The 16,411-nt window shown below is 37.6% G+C and overlaps 1 protein-coding gene across 1 annotated transcript in view; it reads left to right on the top strand.

Annotated features, from left to right (window-relative positions):
* Positions 1 to 666: 666 nt before the first annotated feature.
* The window catches only part of LOC124598711 (maternal embryonic leucine zipper kinase-like), a 425,764-nt gene continuing 410,019 nt past the window's right edge, over positions 667 to 16,411 (top strand). The window contains exon 1 of the mRNA XM_047136020.1: positions 667 to 825. The gene's annotated coding sequence lies outside the window, so the exon portion shown is untranslated. The remainder of the gene's footprint in view (positions 826 to 16,411) is intronic.

Below are 16,411 nucleotides of genomic sequence, written 5' to 3'. Positions count from 1 at the left end.
TTCCATTGTAAATATTGTTTGATGTATTTGTATGTATATATTTTCACTGTCAAATAAATGTCGATGTTTTGAAATGTTTCACTTCGCAGCACTTTACCACACAAAACAGGTCAAAAACAGACGTTATGACATTTGCTTTGACCATTACAAAACTTTATCGTTGTTGGTAGCACATTGCTGATTCTATATTCTGATCTTTTTGTAACACAGATGGTAGCTCAAAACCACATTTTCAGTGCTATAATGCTATTCACTGGGGTAAGCAAATTGACGTGACGTGAAGGTCTGTGTGAATACAGACTAACGTGACGACGTGACGCCGTGACGCCCTCTAGCCTGTGTGAATTAACTGTGTAAAGTAATTTTGTTTGATTATAATTCTTTATCTGTGTCATGTATAATAAATTAGACAATAGAATGTAAATTATGTAGTGAACATCATCAATTTAAATGGTTAAGAACTGTATGTGCATAACTAAAAAGTACATGTACATGTATAATTTCAACTTAAGAAGCCAACTTTTTGTAAACAAGCTGATGGCTAATAAATAAAATCTAAACTTCTATTCGAAAATTATATATGATTCGGGAAACTTTTGACTTTTCATTTTACATGTCGCTGTTTATAGCGTGTATGTTGGCAGCATTGAGTGCGCCGTAAAGTTTTGATTTTGAATGTCAGTACACGGAATCATATCAGCCCGTCTTTATTTTGCTTGTTAGTTTGAATGTCTATAGAAGTTTCAATAATTTGTGTCCGTCTTATGACTTCAGATCAGTTCTTGTTTACTTAATTTTACGTTTTACTGAACTTTATTGGAAGCGGTAAGTATATAAGGGGACGATCGTAACGTCTGCATGTTATGAGAAAAACATACAGTAAGATGTTTTACAACATTTTATGTATTACATTGTGTTAAGTGTTTGTTTTACCGGATAGAGGTGTGTGAGAATAACTGCCACTGCAATGTAGGGGTATTTATCCAAGTGAAGGCAAAAGCGCACTTGTCAAATAATCAGTTCACACAAAAATAATCTGTACATTTCAATAAAGCAGCAGTCTAAGTGTGAACTATAAGATACACAGTTTGCACACCGATATCCTTTTAGATTACTTGTTTCTCTTCACTTCTGTCGTAGTCAGTACTGCATTAGAGACGCACGAAAGTGAGGTCATAGGTCTGTTATGGATTTTTGTTTTAAATGCGCGAGGAAAATAACAGGTCTGCCAAAGAATTATAGTGCTGTTAATATAGACATTGAACTCGATTCGTGGACACGCTTCTGATATGTCGGCCTACTCTTTGATTGACCCTTAAAATCCAATATTTCCTGGCATCCACTACCGGTACAGAATCATTATAGATTAGCTGAGAAGATTTCTGTTTAATATGCCCTCCAAGGTAGTTGCATAAGCCAACAGTGACTGTTCTGATGCTGACTGGCTGTATGTAGTCAAACAGTATCACGAATTGTAAATAAAAGGAACAACTGCCTTATTACATCTCATATCGCAATGCCAAAAAAATATATTTGTGTACAGAATCATGGTAGTCAAGCTAGCATAATGAATATGTGAAATATCATTAGAGATATTGATGTGTGTGTGACGCGTAGGCCAATAGACCAAACATGCAAGATCATTCGCCGTTTTCGTACCGTTATTATTGTAGCATATTGCCCCCTAGATAATTTGAACAATTCTTTTATCAAAATGTTGTGGAAAGAGTGATTAGTATTAGCATTAATGAAAATATTATTTTAATCCATCTGCAGTTAAATTATTTTTATTATTATTAGTATAAACTATTGGTTATTGTAAACCATCTGCTCAATCATATGTCAGATATTTGAATGACTCTATGCTATAATCTCAGCTGACCTCTGGCAGTTCAGTGTTTTCTGAATGTTAAATGTTGTATTATTATTACAGGGTGTTTATAAATGAATGTTGGGGTTTTAACACTTTATAATATTTAATATATTAAATTTACAGTTATAAACGATATGTCAAATGAAAGAGCAACTCAAACAGTTTTACCAAGAACATTATAAATGTTCAATGTGAGCACCATTTGTCACATGGCATACAAGTCTGTAGCCGAGTTCTTCCCAAACGTTGATAAATATGTCTTCAGTGATTTGATTGTAGAAACAGCTGCTTCAATCCAGTTTCTTAATTCAGGGAGGTCTGCTGGTAGTGGATTTCATCCTTGATGAAGCCACGAAGGGAAAAATCTCGTGGCGTTAGGTCAGGTGAAAGTGGAGGCCATGCAAAGCAACCCTGTCATTGGGCTCAGCTATAGACTTGATGTGTGCTGTGTGACAAATGGTGCTCACACTGAACATTTATAAGGTTCTTGGTGAAACTGTTTGAGTTGCTTTTTCATTTGACATATCATTTATAACTGTAAGGTCAATGTAATAAATTTTATAAAGCGTTAAAACCCCGACATTCATTTATGAACACCCAGTATTATTATTATTATTATTATTATTATTAGTCACAGTAGTAGTAGTAGTAGTAGTAGTAGTAATAATCTGTAGATCACTGTTGGATGGATTCTGGATGATGACACAGTATTGCAGTTTCAGAGTTAAAAAGTTATTCATATATAGAGGGATATGCATTTACAAACTCACAGGTCTAGTTTAACATTGTGGGACACATGGTGCGATTATTCAGATTCTGTAGCATTACATTTAAGAGAAATTGATTGGTAATCTTTTATTCGTGTTCTGCCAGTTGTACTTTATTTTTGTCCAACACTTTTCATTGCACGACTGAGCCAGAAATGGCTTTATACTGAATGTTTGGCCGTTTTTCAGGCTTTTCTACAGACTCTTGTGTGGTAGAATGGTGAAATGTGGGTATCTATGAAAGAAAAAAATATTGACAACTGTTAGGAATATGTCTATTTTTCTTCTGTCACTAGTGATAATGTTATACAAGGTTCGGTAGCTTAAAAGTTTATAATTGGTTTGGTCCCCAAATTTGATAATGGTTATTAGATGCTAGTGTATTGTTGTAAGGGGGGGGAGGGGGGGAGATTTCATATTATTACTAGATCTACAATGTAAGGAAAACATAGATTGCTACTGACTGTGAAGGCATGTTAAGTTGTAGGCCGGCAAAACTAAAAGATACTTACACAGTATCTTTCGACCACAGCCTTCGTTAGACAAGGACACACACACACACACACACACACACACACACACACACACACACACACACACACACACACACACACACAAAAGAAAGCATGCACACATGATCGCCATCTCTGGCAAGAGTTAAGTGATTTAGACAGGAATATAATTTAGTTTAACACCGACAACAAATTAAATACGTGCATTAGTGTATCATTTAGTCTTGCCGTTAAAGGTTTCACTTTTCTTTGCATATTTTTTCAAAAAACACGAAAAGATCGTAACTTCGCGAAGTCGCGTTTAGGCTTAGATTTTGTAAACGTGTTTGTTTCTTGTTTCACGGTAATTTGACTAGTTTCTCGGTAACAAATAAGTAAACTACCGCAAATAGCGTATACCTTCATTGTTTTAATACAGATTTCAGAAAAACAGCGTAACTTTGTCAGAAACTTGCTTATATACATTTGTTTATAGGCCTAATTCTCGTAACGTGTATAGAGAATCAAACTTAAAGTATCTCGTTTAATTGTCCTTTTTTTCATTCCATTGAGTGAAATATATAATAAATAGCGTATACCTTCATTGTTTTAATACAGATCTCAGAAAAACAGCGGAATTTTAAATCAGAAACTTGCTTGTATACATTTGTGAATAGGCCTAATTCTTGTAACGTCTTTTTTTGATTTTCGGTAATTTAATTGATTTATTCTAGCTAAAGTATTATTTTTGCCATGAGTGAGAAGTGCCTGACTCGCCGTAGAATTGTTAGTTCCGGGGTTTGGTGTGATGGATGCAGTAGTTTTTCTCACTGGGGGGACTGCAGTGGCGTGGGTGTCGGGGAAGTGGATCAGGCTCATCAGTGGTTATGTAGGATTTGCAGCAGAGATAGGAAGATAGTGGAACAGGAGGGGAAAACTGCTGCCCTTCAGGCTGAGCTAAATAAGGCTAGGGAAGATCTTGACTGGTTAAGGAAGGAGAAGGGCAAAGAGAGGTGGGAAGTGGCAACAGGTAACAGAAGGAACAGGCCTATAGCTAAGTCTGACAGTTTTGTGGTGAATGTCAAAAATAAGTTTGACCTGTTGCTTCAGTTAGAAACTGATGAGCCTCAAGCAGAGGTAGGTGTAGACAGGACACAACAAACTTTCAATAGGAAATTGAAAAAGAATGTAGGAAAGTCATCGAAAAGGAAGAAAGTTTTGTTGTTAGGCAGTTCTCATGCCAGAGGTGTAGGCCAACTTCTGCAGGAGGAATTAGGACCAGAATACCAGGTCGCAAATTTTTTCAAACCAAGTGCTAGTTTGGATCAGGTGACAGAGGATTTAGGTTCACTCTGTAAAGGATTTACCAGGGAAGACACCGTGGTTATTGTGGGAGGGCCAGAGAACAGCATCGACAGAGATCCTGGGTACAGTATAGAGTGTGACCTGGTAAAGATTGCGTCGGCATCGAGAGACACCAATGTTGAATTTGTATCTGTCCTGAGACGCCATGACAGGCCTCATTTGAACTCTTCTGTTGGGAGAGTTAATTTGGAGTTGGAACGGCTGCTTGGGTCGGGTGCGGGGGCTCATATTGGTGTGGTTCCTGTTGATTATCTCAGTAGGTGGGACTATACCAGGCACGGCCTACATCTCAACACGAAAGAGAAGGGGAAACTGGCTGGGGTAATAGCAGGAAATTTAAGGGGGGGAGGGAGGCACTGCCATGTATGGTAAAATACCAGTGGTTACAGGTGTTGGAGCAGCACCTTTTTTAGGGTAGGTAGAACAGAAAGATGTCAAGTTCTACGAGAGGTCAGGATTGAAACAAATCTTCAGTTTAGGAAAGAAATTAAACAGCACAATTCTAGCACATTGGATCACCAATCACAGCTGTCAGTTATAAATTTTCTCCAATCACCAGAAATTTTATCTCCACCAAGTTGTATCGCAGTCCTAGGTAATTGCATTGATGAATTAGTCACCCAACCCAGTTGACATAATCTGCCTCTCTGAACACCATGTGACCACTGGTATAGGAACTAGGCCTAAGCACAATGAGAAACTCGGACAGGAGAGTACTGCAAATGTTAGAATAAGGAAAGGTTCTCATAAAAGTATAATTAAAAATAATGTAAGTATATTTCATCAAAATATTGGGACTTTAAAGAATAAGATAGATGAGCTTCTGGTTTGTTTAGAAGATTTAGAAGCTGAGGATGAAATAGATATACTATGCCTGTCTGAGCATCACATTGTTACTGATATGGATAAGGTAAATGTAAGTGGATATAAGCTCTCTGCACATGTAATTAGAGAAAATATGGAGAAAGGAGGAGTTGCCATATATGTCAAAAGTTATCATTGTGCAAAAAGTATAGAACCAAAAAAGTTTTGTGTAGAGAAACGTATAGAAGCATGTGCCTGTGAGCTTAAATTAAATAAAGGCACATTTATAATTGTAATTATATATAGGTCCCCATCGGGAAATTTTTATCTATTTCTGAAAAATTTGTACTACTTGTTGTGCTATCTGTCAGACAGGGGGAAGCAAATTATTATTTGTGGGGACTTCAATGTAGATTCTCTGAAAGAGGGTAATAGGAAAAATGACCTTGAAGTATTACTCGGTTCTTTCAATTTGACACCCGTTATTGATTTACCTACTCTGGTGGTAAAGGATAGCAGCTCACTGATAGATAACTTCTTTGTAGACCAAGATAAGTTTAACCAGATAAATGCTCAGCCTGTTGAGAATGGTCTTTCTGATCATGGTGCACAGCTAGTTACAATATATGACATAGCTCCATTCAGCAATACTAAACAGTCCTCCAAAGTAGTACGTTCAGTCAACGATTTAACAATTGCAAATTTCAGGGAAAGCCTACAGCAGTTAGACTGGGATGAGGTGTACCGTGAACCTGATGCCAATTTAAAATATAATTTATTTCATGACATTTTTGTAAATGCATTTGAAAACTGCTTCCCCAAGAAAATAGTTAAATATACTCGTAAGAAACCATGTAACAAACCATGGCTTACTAAGGGTATAAAAATATCTTGTAACCGGAAAAGGGGAATGTATGTGACAGCAAGAAATAGTAGTGACCCAGAAACTATTAAACATTATAAAAACTACTGTGCTATATTAAGAAAAGTTATTAAAAAAATCCAGGAGTATGTGTATCATGTCTGAAATCAGCAACTCTGATAATAAAATTAAAACAGTTTGGAATATTATTAAAAGAGAAACAGTTCAACCAAGAGCACAGGAAGACAGCATTACCATCAAATTGAATGAAAACTTTACGAACAAAAAGTCAGAAGTTGAAAATATTTTTAATAATCATTTTCTAAATGTTGTGGATGTAGTAGGATCCAGGTGTTCATTAGAAGATGCTAGGCTGTTAGTGGAAGGGGCCATACCTATGCAATTTGATACAATTGAAATCTCACCCACTTCTCCCTCTGAAATTAGGAAAATAATAAACGCCGGCTGGAGTGGCCGTGCGGTTCTAGCACCACAGTCTGGAGCCGAGCGACCGCTACGGTTGCAGGTTCGAATCCTGCCTCGGGCATGGATGTGTGTGATGTCCTTAGGTTAGTTAGGTTTAATTAGTTCTAAGTTCTAGGCGACTGATGACCTCAGTAGTTAAGTCGCATAGTGCTCAGAGCCAAAATAATAAACTTGCTTAAAAGCAAAAACTCACATGGAATTGATGGCATTTCCAACAAAATACTAAAAAAGCTTGTTCTCAACAGATAAGCAAGATTCTCAGCCACCTGTGTAATAGCTCTCTGGAACAGGGCATTTTCCCTGATAGACTGAAATATGCTATTGTTATACCTTTGCATAAAAAAGGGGATAGATCTGATGTCAACAATTACTGTCCAATCTCCCTTCTAACAGCTTTATCCAAAAATTTTGAGAATGTAATGAATTCAAGAGTAGCTTCACATATCTTTAACAATAAAGTACTAACAAAATGTCAGTTTGGTTTCCAGAAAGGTTTTTCAACAGAAAATGCCATATATGATTTCACCGATCAAACTTTGAATGATCTGAATAACCGAACACCACCCATTGGGATTTTTTGTGATCTCTCAAAGGCTTTTGATTGTGTAAATCATGAAATTCTGCTAGACAAGCTCAAGTATTGTGGCATGAGTGGGACAGTGCACAATTGGTTTAATTCGTACCTAACTGGAAGAGTGCAGAAAGTTGAAATAAGCAGTTCTCATAATAGGCAAGGATCAGCACATTCCTCAAACTGGGGAACTATCAAGAATGGGGTTCCACAAGGGTCGGTCTTGGGTCTTTTGTTGTTCTTAATATATATTAATGACTTGCCATTCTATATTCATGAAGAGGCAAAGTTAGTTCTCTTTGCTGATGATACAAGTATAGTAATCACACCTGACAAACAAGAATTAACTGATGAAATTGTCAATAATGTCTTTCAGAAAATTACTAAGTGGTTCCTTGTAAACGGACTCTCATTAAATTTTGATAAGACATAGTACATACAGTTCCGTACAGTAAATGGTATGACGCCATTAATAAATATAGACCTTAATCAGAAGCATATAGCTAAGGTAGAATATTCAAAATTTTTAGGTGTGTCCATTGATGAGAGATTAAATTGGAAGAAACACATTGATGATCTGCTGAATCGTTTGAGTTCAGCTACTTATGCAATAAGGGTCATTGCAAATTTTGGTGATAAACATCTTAGTAAATTAGCTTACTACGCCTATTTTCACTCATTGCTTGTGTATGGCATCATATTTTGGGGTAATTCATCACCGAGGAATAAAGTATTTATTGCACAAAAATGTGTAATCAGAATAATAGTCCACCCAATATCATCCTGCAGACATTTATTTAAGGATCTAAGGATATTCACAGTAGCTTCTCAGTATATATACTCTTATGAAATTTGTTATTAACAACTAAAACCAATTCAAAAGTAATAGCAGTGTGCATAACTACAATACTAGGAGAAAGGATGATCTTCACTATTCAGGATTAAATCTAACTTTGGCACAGAAAGGGGTGAATTATACTGGCACTAAAGTCTTTGGTCACTTACCAAATAGTATCAAAAGTCTGACAGATAGCCAACAAGTATTTAAGAAGAAATTAAAAGAATTTCTGAATGACAACTCCTTCTACTCCATAGAGGAATTTTTAGATATAAATTAAGAAGAAAAGAAAAAAGAAACGAAACAAAAAAATATAAAAAAATAAAAAAAGTTGTTATATTAACTTAATTATGTTGTTGAATTAACTTAATTATGTCATGTATTGGAAAATTTGACTCGTTCCACATCATTACGAAATATCGTATTCATGATCCATGGAACTAGTATTAATCTAATCTAATCTGGCTGCCACTTATCATGTCATCTGTATGCTAAGTAGCAATCTATCTTTTCCTTACATTGTTGATGTTCCACCCTGGATTTTGCATTGTTTTAATACTAGATCTGTGTTGTTTACAAGTAATGACTGGATGGTCTGCATCAAAATTACACATACATGAGTTGTCTGTAATTTTTCAAATAACACACAAAGAAAATTGCCCACAATAAGGACATGTATTTCCATTTTTATCATCACATAACATGCCTTATACAATCAAAGATTGTGCCATAGGTGACTGGTCAGTTTTACACTATATATAAAAATACTAAAAATAGACAATAAACTAATTATACACATGGTGTAACATCTTTAACATCTTCAAAGAGGTATTTTAATTTCAATTATAATGCATTGTTGCCATTCAAGAAATCTTCTACACTATAGTAACATTTATCTTTCAGATATTTTTCCAGGTCTCTTTTGGTACCTTTTACATTTGGGTCATCCATCCCTTTCCATATTTTACTTGCAAATTTCATGCCATATAGTATGGGGTTTTTTCATATGATTTTAATCAGTGGGTAGGTAACATGTAGCTCGTTCTATATCTAGTATCATATTGATGCAAGAAGCAGTTACCCTCAAAAGATTGTGGGTTTCTTTTCGTGAAAGTGGGAGTTTCATAGATGTATTTGCTTGGAATGCTCATTAGATCTAGTTTCACAAATAAAGGTTTACAATGTTGCTTTGGTTTTGCTCCCACCATTGCTCGGATGATTCTTTTTTGTAGTCTAAAACCTCTAAGTAAATTTGTCTTTTCAGACCCCCCAGAAAATTATACTCTACCTAATGACTGAAACAAAATATGCATTATATACAGTTTTTCCTTACAGCTAAATCAGTGATACTATACAAGATATTCATAATATATACAAGGCTATTTAGTTGACCCACATGGTGACTCCATAACAGATTTTTATTGACTAATACGCCAAAGACCCCCCCCCCCCCCCCATGAACCATGGACCTTGCCGTTGGTGGGGAGGCTTGCGTGCCTCAATGATACAGATAGCCGTACTGTCGGTGCAACCACAACGGAGGGTATCTGTTGAGAGGCCAGACAAACGTGTGGTTCCTGAAGAGGGGCAGCAGCCTTTTCAGTAGGGACAACAGTCTGGATGATTTATTGATCTGGCCTTGTAACGCTAACCAAAACGGCCTTGCTGTTGTGGTACTGCGAACGGCTGAAAACAAGGGGAAACTACAGCCGTAATTTTTTCCAAGGGCATGCAGCTTTACTGTATGATTAAATGATGATGTCATCCTCTTGGGTAAAATATTCCGAAGGTAAAATACTCCCCCATTCGGATCTCCGGGCGGGGACTACTCAAGAGGATGTCGTTATCAGGAGAAAGAAAACTGGCGTTCTACGGATCGGAGCATGGAATGTCAGATCCCTTAATCAGGCAGGTAGCTTAGAAAATTTAAAAAGGGAAATGGATAGGTTAAAGTTAGATATAGTGGGAATTAGTGAAATTCGGTGGCAGGAAGAACAAGACTTTTGGTCAGGTGAATACAGGGTTATAAATACAAAATCAAATAGGGGTAATGCAGGAGTAGGTTTAATAATGAATTAAAAATAGGAGTGCGGGTAAGCTGCTACAAACAGCATAGTGAAAGCATTATTGTGGCCAAGCTAGACACGAAGCCCACGCCTACTACGGTAGTACAAGTTTATATGCCAACTAGCTCTGCAGATGACGAAGAAATTGATGAAATGTATGATGTGATAAAAGAAATTATTCAGGTAGTGAAGGGAGACGAAAATTTAATAGTCATGGGTGACTGGAATTCGACAGTAGCAAAAGGAAGAGAGGGAAACGTAGTAGGAGAATATGGATTAGGGCTAAGAAATGAAAGAGGAAGCCGCCTGGTAGAATTTTAAACAGAGCATAACTTAATCATAGCTAGCACTTTGTTCAAGAATCATGAAAGAAGGTTGTATACATGGAAGAATCCTGGAGATACTAGAAGGTTTCAGATAGATTGCATAATGGCAAGATAGAGATTTAGGAACCAGGTTTTAAATTGTAAGACATTTCCAGGGGCAAATGTGGACTCTGACCACAATCTATTGGTTATGAACTGTAGATTAAAACTGAAGAAACTGCAAAAAGGTGGGATTTTAAGGAGATGGGACCTGGATAAACTGAAAGAACCAGAGGTTGTACAGAGTTTCAGGGAGAGCATAAGGGAACAATTGACAGGAATGGGGGAAAGAAATACAGTAGAAGAAGAATGGGTAGCTTTGAGGGATGAAATAGTGAAGGCAGCAGAGGATCAAGTAGGTAAAAAGACGAGGGCTAGTAGAAATCCTTGGGTAACAGAAGAGATACTGAATTTAATTGATGAAAGTAGAAAATACAAAAATGCAGTAAATGAAGCAGGCAAAAAGGAATACAAACATCTCAAAAATGAAATTGACAGGAAGTGCAAAATGGCTAAGCAGGGATGGCTAGAGGACAAATGTAAGGATGTAGAGGCTTATATCACGAGGGGTAAGATAGATACTGCCTACAGGAAAATTAAAGAGACTTTTGGAGAAAAGAGAACCACTTGCATGAATATCAAGAGCTCAGATGGAAACCCAGTGCTAAGCAAAGAAGGGAAAGCAGAAAGGTGGAAGGAGTATATAGAGGGTCTATACAGGGCGATGTTCTTGAGGACAATATTATGGAAATGGAAGAGGATGAAGATGAAATGGGATATATGATATTGCATGAAGAGTTTGACAGACCACTGAAAGACCTAAGTCGAAACAAGGTCCCGGGAGTAGACAACAATCCATTAGAACTACTGACAGCCTTGGGAGAGCCAGTCCTGACAAAACTCTACCATCTGGTGAGCAAGACATATGAGACAAGCGAAATTCCCTCAGACTTCAAGAAGAATGTAATAATCCCAATCCCAAAGAAAGCAGGTGGTGACAGATGTGAAAATTACTGAACTATTGGTTTAATAAGTCACAGCTGAAATTTTTTACAGACAGATGGAAAAACTGGTAGAAGCTGACCTCAGGGAAGATCAGTTTGGATTCCTTAGAAATGTTGGAATACGTGAGGCAATACTGACCCTACGACTTGTCTTAGAACAAAGAGTCAGGAAAGGCAAACCTACGTTTCTAGCAAGTGTAGACTTGGAGAAAGCTTTTGACAATGTTGACTGGTATACTCTTTCAAATTCTGAAGTTGGCAGGGGTAAAATGCAGGGAGCGAAAGGCTATTTACAACTTGTACGGAAAGCAGATGGCAGTTACAAGGGTCGAGGGGGCATGAAAGGGAAGCAGTGGTTGGGAAGGGTGAGAGACAGGGTTGTAGCCTGTCCCCGATTTTATTCAATCTTTATATTGAGCAAACAGTAGAGGAAACAAAAGAAAAATTTGGAGTAGGTATTAAAATCCATGGAGAAGAAATAAAAACGTTGAGGTTCAATGATGACATTGTAATTCTGTCAGAGACAGCAAAGGACTTGGAAGAGCAGTTGATCAGAATGGACAGTGTCTTGAAAGTAGGGTATAAGATGAACATCAACAAAAGCAAAACGAGGATAATGGAATGTAGTCGAATAAGTCGGGTGATGCTGAGGGAATTAGATTAGGGAATGAGACACTTAAAGTAGTAAACGAGTTTTGCTATTTGGGGAGCAAAATAACTGATGATGGTCGAAGTAGAGAGGATATAAAATATAGACTGGCAATGGCAAGGAAAGCGTTTCTGAAGAAGAGAAATTTGTTAACATTGAGTATAGATTTAAGTGTCAGGAAGTCGTTTCTGAAAGTACTTGTATGGAGTGTAGCCATGTATGGAAGTGAAAAATGGACGATAAATAGTTCGGACAAGAAGAGAATAGAAGCTTTCGAAATGTGGTGCCACAGAAGAATGCTGAAGATTAGATGGGTAGATCACATAACTAATGAGGAGGTATTGAATAGAATTGGGGAGAAGAGGAGTTTGTGGCACAACTTGACTAGAAGAAGGGATCGGTTGGTAGGGCATATTCTGAGGCATCAAGAGAACACCAATTTTGTACTGGAGGGCAACGTGGAGGGTAAAATTCGTAGTGGGAGACCAAGAGATGAATACATTAAGCAGATTCAGAAGGATGTAGGCTGCAGTAGGTACTGGGAGATGAAGAAGCTTGCACAGGATAGAGTAGCATGGAGAGCTGCATCAAACCAGTCTCAGGACTGAAGACCACAACAACATTAACAACAACAACGCCAAAGAATTTGACACAGTCTGCAGTGTCTAATTTTTTGTCCATATACCTTATTTCACTTATAGACTGTGCAGATTGTTTTGTGGTGAAATGAGCAATTTCTGTTTTTGTAAAATTTAATCTCACATTATTGTTTTTGACCCATGCCTCCACTTCCCCAAGTGCTTGTTCAATATGACGAATTTGGTCTACCTCATTTTTACAACAGACTACAGCTGTTGAGCCAGCTGCATAGAGGATAGTATCAGACTGGACCTGACATGGCATATCATTATTATCACACAGAAAAAGTAGTGGCCTTAGTATTGAACCTTGTGGAACACCTAATCGTGTGAGTTTCCAACCAGAGAGAAACTTCTTGCCATTGATGTTAATAAGTACTCTTTGTTTTCTGTTTGCCAAGTATGATGACATCCAGCTAAGAGATTTGCCTTGAAAATCATAGCTTGCCAATTTTTGGAGAAGCAGGTCATGATTCACTGTGTCGAAGGCTTTGGACGGGTCACAAAAGATGCCTGACACACACATTCTATCATCAAGACATCTGCTGACTTTTGTGACTAATTCATTTATTGCATGGATTGTGCTGCAGCCTTTCCTGAAACCATAGTGATTGCATAAGATAATGCTGTTTGATGAATTGTGATTTCTGTACAAGTTGTAAATAGCCTTTTGCTCCCTTTTTTTTTTACCCCTGCTACCTTTAGAAATGCAAAGAGAGTACTCCAGTCAACAATGCTGAAAGCTTTCTCTAAGTTACAAATGCTCTAAAAGTAAGTATGAACTTCCATAACCTATGTTCTAATATTGGCCACAGCGTCAGTATTGGTTCGCACGGTCCTATGCTTCTCCCGAATCCAAACTGATTTTCCCTGAGGTTGGCTTCTACCAGTTTTTCTATTCTTCTGTAAAGAATTCATGTTAGTATTTTGCAGCCATGACTTTTTAAAGTGATAGTTCAGTAATGTTCACACCCGTCAGCACCTGCTTTCTTTGGAATTGGAATTATTATACTCACCCCGAACTCTGAGGACATTTCGTCCGTCTCATACACCTTGCATACCACTTATAGACCATAAACAGAGTTCCAGTGCTTGAGGTATTCTAAATTCTTCTGAAATGAGAGTGTTGCTCTTCAAGTTATACCTCCTAAAACATCAGTGTAGCTTCTCATTCGCAACCATGCAAAACACTACGATATGTTTAAAAATTGGGATTCATGATTTGCATAGATTGGCAAACTCAACAGAAATGAGGTCTTCATGGTACTCAACCATAAAGTGAAACCCTTGTGGCTACAATAACACTGAAAAATTTTCGACAGGGTCTCTGACTCTAGTGCACTCAGCATCTCTCTCACTGGTTACAAGGGTCGAGGGGGCATGAAAGGGAAGCAGTGGTTGGGAAGGGTGAGAGACAGGGTTGTAGCCTGTCCCCGATTTTATTCAATCTTTATATTGAGCAAACAGTAGAGGAAACAAAAGAAAAATTTGGAGTAGGTATTAAAATCCATGGAGAAGAAATAAAAACGTTGAGGTTCAATGATGACATTGTAATTCTGTCAGAGACAGCAAAGGACTTGGAAGAGCAGTTGATCAGAATGGACAGTGTCTTGAAAGTAGGGTATAAGATGAATATCAACAAAAGCAAAACGAGGATAATGGAATGTAGTCGAATAAGTCGGGTGATGCTGAGGAATTAGATTAGGGAATGAGACACTTAAAGTAGTAAACGAGTTTTGCTATTTGGGGAGCAAAATAACTGATGATGGTCGAAGTAGAGAGGATATAAAATATAGACTGGCAATGGCAAGGAAAGCGTTTCTGAAGAAGAGAAATTTGTTAACATTGAGTATAGATTTAAGTGTCAGGAAGTCGTTTCTGAAAGTACTTGTATGGAGTGTAGCCATGTATGGAAGTGAAAAATGGACGATAAATAGTTCGGACAAGAAGAGAATAGAAGCTTTCGAAATGTGGTGCCACAGAAGAATGCTGAAGATTAGATGGGTAGATCACATAACTAATGAGGAGGTATTGAATAGAATTGGGGAGAAGAGGAGTTTGTGGCACAACTTGACTAGAAGAAGGGATCGGTTGGTAGGGCATATTCTGAGGCATCAAGAGAACACCAATTTTGTACTGGAGGGCAACGTGGAGGGTAAAATTCGTAGTGGGAGACCAAGAGATGAATACATTAAGCAGATTCAGAAGGATGTAGGCTGCAGTAGGTACTGGGAGATGAAGAAGCTTGCACAGGATAGAGTAGCATGGAGAGCTGCATCAAACCAGTCTCAGGACTGAAGACCACAACAACATTAACAACAACAACGCCAAAGAATTTGACACAGTCTGCAGTGTCTAATTTTTTGTCCATATACCTTATTTCACTTATAGACTGTGCAGATTGTTTTGTGGTGAAATGAGCAATTTCTGTTTTTGTAAAATTTAATCTCACATTATTGTTTTTGACCCATGCCTCCACTTCCCCAAGTGCTTGTTCAATATGACGAATTTGGTCTACCTCATTTTTACAACAGACTACAGCTGTTGAGCCAGCTGCATAGAGGATAGTATCAGACTGGACCTGACATGGCATATCATTATTATCACACAGAAAAAGTAGTGGCCTTAGTATTGAACCTTGTGGAACACCTAATCGTGTGAGTTTCCAACCAGAGAGAAACTTCTTGCCATTGATGTTAGTAAGTACTCTTTGTTTTCTGTTTGCCAAGTATGATGACATCCAGCTAAGAGATTTGCCTTGAAAATCATAGCTTGCCAATTTCTGGAGAAGCAGGTCATGATTCACTGTGTCGAAGGCTTTGGACGGGTCACAAAAGATGCCTGACACACACATTCTATCATCAAGACATCTGCTGACTTTTGTGACTAATTCATTTATTGCATGGATTGTGCTGCAGCCTTTCCTGAAACCATAGTGATTGCATAAGATAATGCTGTTTGATGAATTGTGATTTCTGTACAAGTTGTAAATAGCCTTTTGCTCCCTTTTTTTTTTTACCCCTGCTACCTTTAGAAATGCAAAGAGAGTACTCCAGTCAACAATGCTGAAAGCTTTCTCTAAGTTACAAATGCTCTAAAAGTAAGTATGAACTTCCATAACCTATGTTCTAATATTGGCCACAGCGTCAGTATTGGTTCGCATGGTCCTATGCTTCTCCCGAATCCAAACTGATTTTCCCTGAGGTTGGCTTCTACCAGTTTTTCTATTCTTCTGTAAAGAATTCATGTTAGTATTTTGCAGCCATGACTTTTTAAAGTGATAGTTCAGTAATGTTCACACCCATCAGCACCTGCTTTCTTTGGAATTGGAATTATTATACTCACCCCGAACTCTGAGGACATTTCGTCCGTCTCATACACCTTGCATACCACTTATAGACCATAAACAGAGTTCCAGTGCTTGAGGTATTCTAAATTCTTCTGAAATGAGAGTGTTGCTCTTCAAGTTATACCTCCTAAAACATCAGTGTAGCTTCTCATTCGCAACCATGCAAAACACTACGATATGTTTAAAAATTGGGATTCATGATTTGCATAGATTGGCAAACTCAACAGAAATGAGGTCTTCATGGTACTCAACCATAAAGTGAAACCCTTGTGGCTACAATAAC

The sequence above is a fragment of the Schistocerca americana genome, chromosome 1 (genome assembly GCF_021461395.2).
Source record: "Schistocerca americana isolate TAMUIC-IGC-003095 chromosome 1, iqSchAmer2.1, whole genome shotgun sequence".
Taxonomy (NCBI): Eukaryota; Metazoa; Arthropoda; class Insecta; order Orthoptera; family Acrididae; genus Schistocerca; species Schistocerca americana.
The sequence above is the reverse complement of the archived record's forward strand: the minus strand, read 5'-3'. Positions and strand labels throughout refer to the sequence as shown.